This window comes from Canis lupus, chromosome 4, assembly GCF_003254725.2.
Source record: "Canis lupus dingo isolate Sandy chromosome 4, ASM325472v2, whole genome shotgun sequence".
Classification (NCBI taxonomy): Eukaryota; Metazoa; Chordata; class Mammalia; order Carnivora; family Canidae; genus Canis; species Canis lupus.
In genome coordinates, this window is record NC_064246.1 from 1,722,393 (window position 1) to 1,735,450 (window position 13,058).

General features: G+C 34.9%; 1 pseudogene; it reads right to left on the reverse strand.

Annotated features, from left to right (window-relative positions):
* Window positions 1–6,519, reverse strand: part of LOC112660811 (40S ribosomal protein S17-like) — a 32,347-nt pseudogene extending 25,828 nt beyond the window's left edge.
* Window positions 6,520–13,058: the final 6,539 nt, after the last annotated feature.

A 13,058-nucleotide genomic window follows, 5' to 3' on the forward strand; every position in this document is an offset into this window, starting at 1 on the left:
CTTTAATTTATCTAATAAATGTTAGATACCTTTGGACTAACAGAATTTTAGATGTATTCCTAGGTACTTGATATTTTCTATTATTTTTATAAGTGACTGCTTTTCAAATTTTATCCTTTAATTATTTGGCACACAACTTTGTTTTATTCAAGAAGTTTGTTGGCAAAATTCATTTGTTATGTTTAATATTTTATCTTCAGATTCTTTGGATTTTTCTACATAAAAAGAAAGTAAATAAAAAGATTTCCATTTTATTCTTCAGATAATTTCAATTGTGTTTCTTTTTCTTTTCTTACTAAAGTTCTAGAGCTTTGGATGAAGTGGTAATGAGGAATATTTTTATATCATCTCTCATTTCAAAGGTAAAGCCTTAACTATTTCACCATTAAGCATAAAATTCACTGGTGCTAGTTTTAAGAAATATTTATGAGTTATATTTTTATGAGTTTTTTTCCTGAATGTGTCTTGTATTTTACCAGATGACTTTGTGTTTCTATTTGAGATGGTCATGCAATTTTTCTTTTTCACCACATTAAATGAAGAAATAATTGAGTTTTGAAAGTAATCTCTTTTTTTAAGATTTTATTTATTCATGAGAGACACACACACACACACACAGAGAGAGAAAGAGAGAGAGACATAGGCAGAGGGAGAAGCAGGCTCCCTGCAGGGAGCCCTATGTGGGACTCCACCTTGAGAACCTGAAGTCATGATCTGAGCTAAAGAGAGACCACTCAACCACTGAGCCACCCAGGCATCAGTTATAAGATTATAACACCAGTTTGAGTTTATACCAACTTAATTTTAATAACATGCAAAGACTGCTCCTTTAACTTTTCTATCCCTACTCCTTTCAGTTGTTGATGTCACAAAATCACATATTCATAACTTGTTTCTTAAAAGACTAATAATGTTAATGCATTCATCTCTAATTATGTAGAAAACTATGAGTTATAAACTAAATTTATAATAATACTACCTTTTAGACTAGTACTTATTTTATTTTTTTAATGTTTTGGTCTGTTAAATCATATAGAAAACAAAAAGTTAAGTTACATACCCTCATTACAACATACTAGCTTTTGAAATTGCCCATTTATTTACTTTTACTGAAAACTTTATTTCTCTATATGGCTTAAATTTACTGGCTAGTGTCCTTTCAACCTGAAGGATCTCCTTCTAGCATTTTTGCAGGGCAGAGCTAATTTGTTTATGTGAGAATATCTTTATTTTTTCTCATTTTTTAAAATTTTTTCTCATTTTGGATGACCATTTTGCTGAATATAGGATTCTCAGTTAATATTTTTCTTTCAGCATTTTGTATCTATCAACTCACTGCCTTTTGGTCTCCCAAGTTTTTGATGAGAAATATGTTGACAATCTTACTGAGGATCCTTTGTATGAGATGATTCATTTCTTGGCTGTCCTTCTAAAATTTAAAATTCTCTCTGTCATAGTCTTTTAACGGTTTGATTACCATGTGTCTCATTGTGGGTCTCTTTGGCTCAATCTACTTGCAGTTCATTGAGCTTCTTGGATGTCAATATTCACATATCTTTCAAATTTGGGAGGCTTTCAGATATTTCAAATACTGTGTTTCTCATCTGTTTTCAAATATTGTGTTTCTTCCTCACATATCTTTGTGGGACTCCCATGATGCATATATTGGTCTACTTGATGGTATCCCACATGTTTCTTGGGCTCTATTCACTTTTCTTTAGTTTTTTTTCTTTCTATTCCTCAGACTTGATACTTTTCATTGTCCTATCTTCACATTCACTGTTTCTTCTCTTACATGCTCAAATAAATCTGCCTTTGAATCTCTTCAGCAAATTTTTCATATCAGTCACTACACTTCTTAGCTCTAGAATTTCTTCTTGGTTTATTTTATGTTTTCTATTACTTCAGTGTTATCTCCATCTTGTTCATACATTATTTCTTGACTTTCTCCATGGCTTCCTTTAGTTCTTTGAGTATCTTTAAGAAAATTGTTTTAAAGTTTTTGTCTAGTAGATTCACTAACAGGTCTTTTTGAGGGACAGTTTATGTTGGTTTGTTTTTTCCTTTGAGTGGATCATAATTTGCTAGTTCTTTGTATGCCTTGAGATTTTAGGTTTAAAACTAGACATTTGAATCTAATAATGTGGTAACTCTGGAAATCAGATCCTCTCATCCCTACCTTCCCTAGGGTTTGCTGTGGGTTTTGTTTGTTTCATTGTTGTAGACTCTCTCTGTGCTGAGGATCAGGATCAAGTGTAAAGGTAATGTCTTCTCATCTTTTCTGAGCCTTTGTTTTCCCATTGTCATGCACAAAGTCTTTCTAATTTCCCCTGCATATGCAGTGTCTTTTGAATGTGCTAGTCTTCAATGTCTGGCTCCCAAAGGAGAAAAAGAAAAATGAAGATGGAGGGAATATGCTGACCCTTTAAGTCCTATGAAAGTCACTTTAAATACTCTGGAAGGGAGAAGGGCTTGCAACAATGGGAGGAGGTTCAACAACAGTGGTTGCCCCCTGTGTCAGTCTGCATGTCTGATAACAATCAGTTATCGGATTTCCAATATTTGGAGGGCAGTGCCCTTTTTTCCCATCCTGGCTCCCACATGCTCTGTGCAGCTGACCCTGAAACATGTATGTAATTGCCTGTGGTAGGAGACAGGTAGCTACTATTGTGCTGAAAACTGAACAATCCATTTAACTGCAACTTGCCACCTACGCTTTCCACTGGAAGAAGCAAGCCAGAGTTCCAAAATAGTTACAGCAGACAGGTTCTACCAGTGCAATTGTTGTCTAGGTAGGGAGACAGATTTCTGCTGCTTTCCACTGCATGGCCCTAGAGTTACTTCAAACAATTTTCTTAAAGTTCTTTTTTGTTTTCTTCTTTCTCAGATACTGAAAATAATATGTTCCAATGTCCTATTTTGTTTTCACATCTATTGACTTTACTTTTTGTTTTTGTCAGTTTTTACTTTCTTAGGCATGTTCAGTGATTGATTTAACATGTACTGACTCAGCTGTGGGAAAGGTTGCATTTCTGTTAGGGCTCCGTTTACCTCTAAATAATTTCCACTACTAGAGCTTCATCACCTGAAACTGTTATGCATATTAGAGATTGAGACTATAACCAGGGCATTACCTGCTGCAGAAATCTTAACTCTAAGCTTTCAACTCTGCTTTTCAGAGACTTTTTGCTTTGTCCCTTAGCCTCAGGTCCCAAATAACTTCTGAAATTACCATTTTGAGGGAAAAACTGGCAGACTTAAACCTCAATTCACCATTCAGAATTCTGGCTCCTTAATGCTTAATGTGTCATTGTTACTGCTATTGTATTCTCTCCAGCCTTTGATGATTATTGAAAGCTATGCTGATTTAGTCACTTTTTATTTTAATGCCTTTGCCCAAATTGTGGGAATATTAGTCTCTTGCCTTGTGCATAGAAATAGCCAATGTTCTTAAGGAAAAGTGACAGCAGAGTTGTTTACTTTCTCCATGGAAATGCCTTCTGCAACATTTTGTGCTTTTAATTTTTGATGTCCCAGCATGGCTATAACAACATTTGAACTGAGAGAGAGAGAGAGAGAGAGAGAGAGAGAGAGAGACCAGCCTCAAGTAATCCTACTGCCATTTATGACCTGTCCTTAAAAGCTACGCTGTGTCATTTCTTTTGGAGTTTATTGATCGAGGCAGTTACACAGATTCATCCAGTTTACAGGGGAGAAAACATAGATTTACCTCTCAATGAAAAAGTGGGAGTTAGAATAAATATTGGTACAGCTATCTTTGAAAACTACATTCTGCAGTATCTAGATTATTATGATTATTTTTTTTAATTTTTATTTATTTATGATAGTCACAGAGAGAGAGAGAGGCAGAGACACAGGCAGAGGGAGAAGTAGGCTCCATGCACCGGGAGCCCAACGCGGGAATCGATCCAGGGTCTCCCGGATCGGGCCCTGGGCCAAAGGCAGGGGCCAAACCGCTGCGCCACCCAGGGATCCCGATTATTGTGATTATTAACTTTATATTTCTTCTTGACTGGGTAAAGATACCCAGATAGCTGGTAAACATTATTTCTGGGTGTTTCTTTGAGTGCACCTCTAAAAAAGATTAGTTTTTGAATCAGTAGACTTAGTAAAGAAAATTGCCTTTACTAATGTGGGTGAGCATCTTACAATCCCCTTAGTGCTTAAACAGAACAAAAAGGTGGAATAAGGGTAAATTTTCTTTGTCTGCTAGAGCTGAGACATCTGTATTCCCCTACTGTCATAAATGGGTGCTCCTGAATCTATCTTGTACCCTCTTCCATGGATATTTCTAGTTCTTGAGGTTTTAGACTCAGACCAGGACTTATGATCAGCTCCCCTGTTCTCAGGCTATCAGACTTGGACTGAACTTGACTGCCCTTCCTGTTTCTTCAGTTTGGAGGTGGCAGATCATAGGACTTCTCAGCCTTCACATGTGCAGGTCAATTCCTATAGTAAAAAAAATTACCTCCATACTAATTTACAAGACGTTACTTCTCTAGTGATCACTTTCAAACCCAAAGTTCAATCATATCCAATAATTAAAGAACTGATGTTGCCTTACATCTGGCAGTTTCCTTCAGCAGGATAAATATCTAGCTCTAACATTATGAAATCTGAACACAGTACAAAGATTAAGGCAAACAATGCAGCAAAACAAAACCAATGGTATTAAAATTAACTTGAGGTCAGTCTATGCCGCCAGTGTCTGTACCAGAAATGCTTTAGAGTAGCTGAATTCAGGGTGAGTCAAGAGGTTTACATGTACTCCAAATAGAAAGTTTAAGGTAGATGATTTCAATCTGTAAAATGTTTATGGGTAACAAAGCAATGTCAAGATTAGATTTCATGACTGTAAAATAGGCGCTATCATGAAGTAGAGAGAGGCAGTATAAAAATCTCTTGCTTGTCTGCATGCAAATAAACTCCACCTCTCTGTTCTATAAAAAAAAAAAAAAAAGTCATGCACTTAGAAAGCAAACCTTCATATGCTATGCTAAAATGGCAACTTCTGGATGCTGGGTGCTAAGCACCAAGTGTTGTACTCATCCCCCTGGATTATATTTTTGGTTTAAGTTAAGCCTGAGGTTGGTGAACAGTAGCTACACACCTACATTGTGTGTTCTATGAATGCTAGCTCTCTTGAATTTGGATACTGGTTATTTTTTATAGAGTGTAAACCAAGTTTTATATTCTATAATGCAAACAGGTACCTATCTGTTTCTAAATAAAACTGTTTACATTAAAAAAAAGTTATCTTTTTTTAGATATCTATATATCCATACCTACTGGTTACCCAGAATATGATCTTTCTACTTAGATCAAGTAAAAATTGACTTACCATTTGAAAATATATCACTTTAAAATAAATAAAAACCCAGGTTTCCAATCTTAAATTTTAAAGCTCATGTGAAGTTAAAGCAACAGGAAGGTATGTGACAACAAAATTCCCTTTGGCTTTACGGAAACTAATTTGACCTTCCTACCCCTCATCTAATCTTTTCTTCTTTCTTTTTTGGAATCCTGGTGGTATTTATCTTCTGTCAAAATCAGCCATCATGTGATTTAGGCTAATGTTAAATTAAAAACTCCCAACTGGTAAGTGTACTTGTAGCAGGATTTGAGGGCAAACTAGTTTCTTGTTATGTATTATTCCATTTAATTAAACTGTTTTAAAGCATAGATTCTGTTATCCAAATGGTAAAGATAAAAACTTCCAAATGATACTTTTTATGCTGTTGGTATAAAAATGGTTTTCCAAATAGTAAAGATTAAAAAGCTTAACTTTAGCCTGAAACCCAAGAGGTGACAATGCCTGGATCTAAATTAGGACCTGGAATAGTGCTTGCTCCCAGGAGCCAGACTGGAAAACCTCATGATCCACAAGACACTGGGCAGAGTTATATAGATGGGTGCCTCTACGATCAAGAATAATTTTTTCTAGATTGACACTGATTTAGTTTTGCCTAACAAATCATGAAACCAATATCTGAAAGAATCAAACTACTAAGTAACTTAAATGCATCCCAGAACAAAGCTCAATATTTTTAGGCATATAAAATATCTAAGACTCCAGCCAGGTAAAATTTATAATGTCTGGCATCCAGAAAAAGATTACCAGGCATATCAGGAAAATAAGATCAATAAGGAGCAGACAAATTAATCTCTTAAGCTCAGTGCAGATGTTGGAATTAACAGTGAAATACATTATATCAGTTATTAAAAATGTTTTCCATATTTAGTTTCAGGTCCAACATGTAAAGGCCTTGAAAGTTGCCTTTCATAGCTTTAGAACATGTATAAACTGAAAAAAACTGGTTATTAATGATTTGTATTGAAGTTTACAGGAAATTGAAGCAGCAGACTGCCCAAGTTCTGGAAAGTTGGGCAAATACAGAAAATCATAACCAATATCATCTTACCTTGAGCAGAAGCCGCTGGAGCAATGGAAGGTAGAAAGCCATAAATAATTTTGACAAATTCCTGATAAGCTCGCATAAGCCTGAGAAACTCTAAGGGCTTAGTCTTAGGAAGCCACCATACTTCCAGTGGTTTTCACCTCCAAGTGAAACAATTTCTCATTGGGAAGAGCCATAAAAAAATCCTCTACTTGATCCAGCAGGAAGAGGGAAAAGTAACCAACTTGAATTATGCCTGGAGTGTTGTCCCAAACAAAAGCCTACAACTAAGAAAAACTTTACCTGCTTCCAGCCCCACTGGCCTTCCTGACTCACACTTGTGGAGGATAGTGGGACATAGGACCTCTAAAGACTGGCACCTCTCCCACATCTTAGCACAGATTTTCAGACTTGCAGTACAATAACAGTGAATTATAGGCAGAAGAAAAATTATGCCAGATGGGAATATTCATCTATGCAAAGGAATAAAAAGTACCAGAAATGGTAACTACATATGACATTTTTTTCTTATTTTTTAAAATGACTTTTTAAAAATAACCATGGAATATGGAATGTAAAACATATGTAAAAAATAAACAATGCAATAATAGGATGGAAGTCTGCATGAGAGAAATAAAAGTATACTATCTTAAGACACTTACAATGTAAGCATGAAGTATGCTGTCACTTGAGAGTAGATTGGTAATTTAAATGTGTATTCTATAAAACATAAAACAAGAACCAAAGTCATAAAGAGCTAATTCACTAGTAAAGTAGATAAAATGGAAAAAAATAATATTCAATTAACCCAAAAGAAAGCAAAAACAGAAGGAAGGGAGACAAAAAAAGAGATGGAGCAAACAGAAAATAAATTACAGGTTGATCCATCTGAGCCTAACTGTAATGATAAACACATTAACTATAAGTTGCTAAATAAAAATTCAAGACAGTTGATTTGATTAAAGTGTAAAGCCAAACTGTACTGCGTATAATGAAAAAACAAAACAAAACAAAACAAGAACCACTTTAAAAAAAAGGTACAGCTAAAAAATAAGAAAAATATAGACCACAATAAAGCTAATCAAAAGAAAACTTGTCTATATTAATATCAGGTAAAGTAGTTATCAGAACAGAGAATATGCCCAAGGGCAAAGAAAGTCATTTTAGAACAGTAAGAATTTGATTATTGAAGACGATTTTTTTAATCTAAGTATTTACATACCTCATATTGAGCCTCAAAACATAAAGATGCAAAATAATAGAAATGCAAGAGAAATACACAAATCAGTATTTATAGCTGAAGATTTCAGTAACCCTCACTCAACAATAAAACAAATATTCAAAAAAAAAACAAATATTCAGAATGTCAATAAGGATATAGAATACTTCAATAGTACTGTAAAGCACTTTGACCTAATCGACATTTATGCATGTCAGAATACTCATTTGCTTCAAGTACACATGGAATATTTATCAAGATAACATATATTTTAGATTATTAATCAAATATCAATAAATTTAAAAGGATCCAAATCTTACAAAATATGTTCACCACCAATATGGGACTAAATTATAAACCAATGAGAAAACAACTAGAAAATCCTAAATATTAAAAAAAAATCCTAAATATTCAGAAGCTCAATAATAGACATTTAAATAACAAATAGATGAATGAAGAAATCCAAAGGAAAATTAAAAGGCACTTTGATGGAATGAAAATGAAACAAAGTATTTGCTGGATGCCACTTTAATATTATTTACAAAATATTTATAGCAATAAAGGCTCATATTAGGCAAAAAAAAAAGATCTCAAGTCTCAAATCAATGACTTCACTTTTCATCTTACAACACTGGGAAAGAGGTCACCTGGGTGGCTCAGCTCAGTTGGCTAAGTGTCTGCCTGCTTCTCCCTCTCTGCCTGCCATTTCCCCCTGGTTATGCATGCTCTATCTGTCAAATACATAAATAAAATCTTATAAAAAAACAAAACAAAACACTGGGAAAGAGAGCAAATTAAACCCAGAAAAAGTGGAGAAAAGGAAGTAATAGAGATTATAGTATAAATTAGTGATATCAAAAGCTAGAAAAAAAAAAGGTAAAAAAAAAAAAGAAAGAAAGAAACCAAACTGGCCCTTTGAGGAAACAAAATTGACAAACTTTTAGCCAAAATGATCAGGGAAAAGAGAATGACAGAAAGAGCCAACATCAGGAATAAGGGGGGTCACATCATGATATCTACTACAGATTTTTAACAAATAGTAAGAAAGTATTATGAATAATTTCATGCCATTAAATTTGAAACTATGACTGAAATGGCCAAATTTCTTAAAATACACAAACTACCAAAGTTCATTTAAAGAATAAACAGGTATTATGAGTAGCATTCTATTAAAGAAGTTGAATTTATAGGTAAAAAATCTTCCCACAAAAAAAACTTAAGGCCCAGTTGTCTTCATCTGCTAATTCTACCAAACATCTCAGGAAGAAATAGGAAAAGTCCTACACAAACTCATCTGGATCATTTTAAGAGAAAGAAAATAATTTCTAACTCATTATATGATACTACTATTACTTTGATACTAAGTCTAGACAAGAATATTAAAAGAAGGGAAACAACAGCTGATAACCTTCATGAACACAGATACTAATATTCCAAACAAGAGTTGGCCAAGTGAATTCCAATCATACACAAATACAAGAATGCATCATGATGAAATAGGGTTTATCCCAGAAACTCATGGTTCTTTGAAAATCCAAAAATTAATCACTGTGATATTGCAACACAACAACACTCATTCAATTAGGTATTATCTCTATCTGCTTTCACAATACATTGGTGGAAAAGAGCAGCCAGGAAGAAATATTATGGCCTACAACATCCAATATTTCTTACATGGTCCTATTGAGAAGATTGCTAATTCCTAGTCTATGTGGAAAAATCTGAAAATCCTCAAAAAAGCTACAAAAACTAACACATGAATTTAGCAAGGCAGCAGGATACAAGATTAACATACAAAAATTTTCATATATCCACAACAAAAATTGGGAATCGCAATCTTAAATGCATAATAACATGAAAGTATGAAGGCCTTAGGAATAAATCTGAGAAAAAGATATGAAAAACCTGTAGACTGAAAGTAACAAAAAGCTCTTGTGCCATATGAACAAGGCCTATATAAATGGAGAAATGTACTATATTTGTGGTTGGAAATAATGAGGGTTATTAACTAAGATAGCTACTCTCTCTAAATTGATTCTTAGCTTCAATGCAAATCTCATCAAAATTGTAAGAGGCATCTTTCAAAAAAAATTGGCAAATCATACATGAAATTTAAATGGATGTACAAAGGACTTTGAAATGCCAAACAACTCTGAAGGAGAATAAAGTTGGTTTGTTGGGAAAATTAAGATTTTAGCATCTATAGAGAGCTTCAGCTCATGCTTTGCTTATTGTTATCATTACTGGCCTCTGCACCACAGCCTTGGGTAATATAAATAAAACCAAAGCCAACATGACAAGAGCCTTGAAACTGCACCAGTCAGAAAGGACAAAGCAGTCAGGTATGTTTTAGGGTGTACTTAATCTAACTGGCCCAAGAGGAAAAGCAGGGCTAAAAACACGCATATGTGATATATTTATGTGTATATGGATTTTTCTTGTTTTAATGAAAAAGAAAATAAAATGTATGGGTCACCTAAGTTTTATGTGCACATTACCTTGGTGTCTTTATAACCAACATTTCTGACCAGGGGAGAGGCCAGAAGTACTCAACAAATGTGCATATAGCTAAATGTAAGAATAACAATCCTTCAGAAAAAAAGAATAACTAATATTATCTAAAGTCTGCCAGTTCAGGAAGAAGATGAAACCTTAAACAAATATTTAGAATTTTAAGCAAATCGAATATAAAAGAGGAGAAGATTGGATAAAATACAGAAAGAACACCCCAACGCTATAAACTCAGGTTGTTCACAGGATACAACCTTGACAGATATGTGTATAAAGAGGAGTGAGAAAAAGCATTTTTTTTCTTTTTTTTTTAATTTATTTATGATAGTCACACACAGACAGAGAGAGAGAGAGAGAGAGAGTTAGAGACACAGACAGAGGGAGAAGCAGGCTCCATGCACCGGGAGCCCGACGTGGGATTCGATCCCGGGTCTCCAGGATTGCGCCCTGGGCCAAAGGCAGGCGCCAAACCGCTGCGCCACCCAGGGATCCCAGCATTTTTTTTTCTGAGATGTTATTTACTGAGAGTGACTGCTAAATTTATCAAAAAGATTGGTGGCATGCTATTAATATTAATGCCAAAAGACTAACATAATTATTCTGCATTCCTCCTTACATAGAAAAATGAACTGATTTTTGTCCCCATTTTGGTGCATAAAACAGACTTCACAGACTAAAGAAGATGCAAAATACTCAAGTCCTTGTTTGGGGAATGTGTTACTGTTCTGGAACAATGTTTTTTTGTCGTTTGTTTATTTGTTTTAAAGATTTTATTTATTCATTCATGAGAGACAGAGAGAGAGAGAGAAAGAGAGAGAGAGAGAGGCAGAGACACAGGCAGAGGGAGAAGCAGGCTCCATGCAGGGAGCCTGATGTGGGACTCGATCCCGGGACTCCAGGATCAGGCCCTGGACCGAAGGCAGGTGCTAAACTGCTGAGCCACCCAGGGATCCCCTGGAACAATGTTTATTTAAGTTGTGAACTTTACCCTGGAAACGCTTGCTGCCAGAAAGTTCGCCTCTGGAGACCAAACCCTACATTTCCTTGCTTGTTGGCAATGACAGCAATAAAACTAACAATCACAAAAGTGGGTCATTTTTATGAGAGTTGTGTCTAGATAGTGAGTAGAGAAAACATGAAGGAGGTTATAGAATATTGATGTAAGGAACAGCCTCAACTCTATGTTTGAAAGGGCAACTCTGTAAAATTAGAGGTGTCAGAGTAAATGAATTGCCCAACAAACAAAAAATAGTTGCACATAAAATATGTACTAGCACGTAAATTCCACCAATCTCTTTGACATTTTTAATAGAGCCATTGATTTACATTTGTGACATAGTGCTATACAAAGTAAGTAAAACAGACATGACTGTGTATATGATGCATGAGAGAGAAAATTCTCCTGAAAATGTAATTCATTTTTCTGAATACAAGATTTATCTTGTCATATTTGTCTAATGGCATCATCAGAATATATAAGATATTTTATACATCTATGGCTTCATATCTGTTACCAATACATTTTTATTTGTGGGTAGATATTGATGGCTAGCATTCTTTTTTACCAAGTCTCATTCACCTTGCTTTGCAAAATATGTGGTTCTCCTTTGAAAGTGTTCCCAAGCACATGTTCCCTCCTGGGGTGGCAGAATGATAAAACTGAATCAAAACTGATGTATTAGCAGTGTGACCTAAAACACTTAATTTACAAAATTAAATTAAAATTCCTAATTTGGTTTGTCCCAACCTTAAGAAAATTTTTATATGTGGGGATCCCTGGGTGGCTCAGCAGTTTAGCATCTGCCTTCAGCCCAAGGTGTGATCCTGGAGTCCCGGGATCAAGTCCCGCATCGGGCTCCCTGCATGGAGCCTGCTTCTCCCTCTGCCTGTGTCTCTGCCTCTCTCTCTCCCTCTCTCTCTGTGTGTGTCTCTCATGAATAAATAAATAAAATCTTAAAAAAAAGAAAATTTTTATATGTAACCCCGGTTTTGCCTCTCATCATATATTTTGTTTCTCTCTAAGTGCTTCTTATCTTTCTGAACAACTTAAACTATGAATAGCCACATCATCAAATCCTGCTCTTAAAAATTATCTAATATCAACTGATCACTAAATGCATATTTAATTATTATATTCTCCTACTGTTTATTGTAATTGTATATTGAAAAAGTTCTCTTTCTCTGTGATGTTTACAGTTTTGCTCTTATGAGAAATCTCAAAACCTATAATAAATCACCCTGGGGAGCTAATGAAGACACAGGGCAATGATAGTGGCTTTATTGTTTGTTTGTTTGTTTGTTTGTTTATTCTTTATAGGTTGGGGAAGGGCAGATGGAAAAAGAGAAAGAGAATCCCCAGCAGGCTCCATGCTCAGCATGAGCCCATCCAGTGCTGGATCTCAGGACACTGAGCTCATAACCTGAGCTGAAATCAAGAGTCAGATGCTTCACTGACTGAGCCACCTATCCCCCTCAGGGCATTATTATTCTGTAAAGACAGATTGGAATGTTAGAACTTTCTTGTTTCCTTACAATTTCTCTCCACTAGTTTTTGTCTCCATTGTTGGAGCTATGTGTAATCAAAACAATTTCAAGTTATTCTCTAAATGATATTAAAGGAAAAAAAATCCGTTATTAAAACAAATAAGCTGACTTTCATCGTACAGACTATTGGCTATAGACCCCAAATAATGAAGAAATACAGAAACAAAATTCAAGGTAAGGTAAAGGATAACTATCAGTGCTTTTAATTTAATATCAAGAGCCTAATCTATCACTTTCCTTCCATAGAGCTACATTTTCCCTTTGCCCATGACATAGGACAAACAATAGAAGGGAATCATTTGCTTTTCTGGCATTGGCACATTTGTAAACAGACCTTTTAATCCTGATGTTTTAAGTAATGCTGG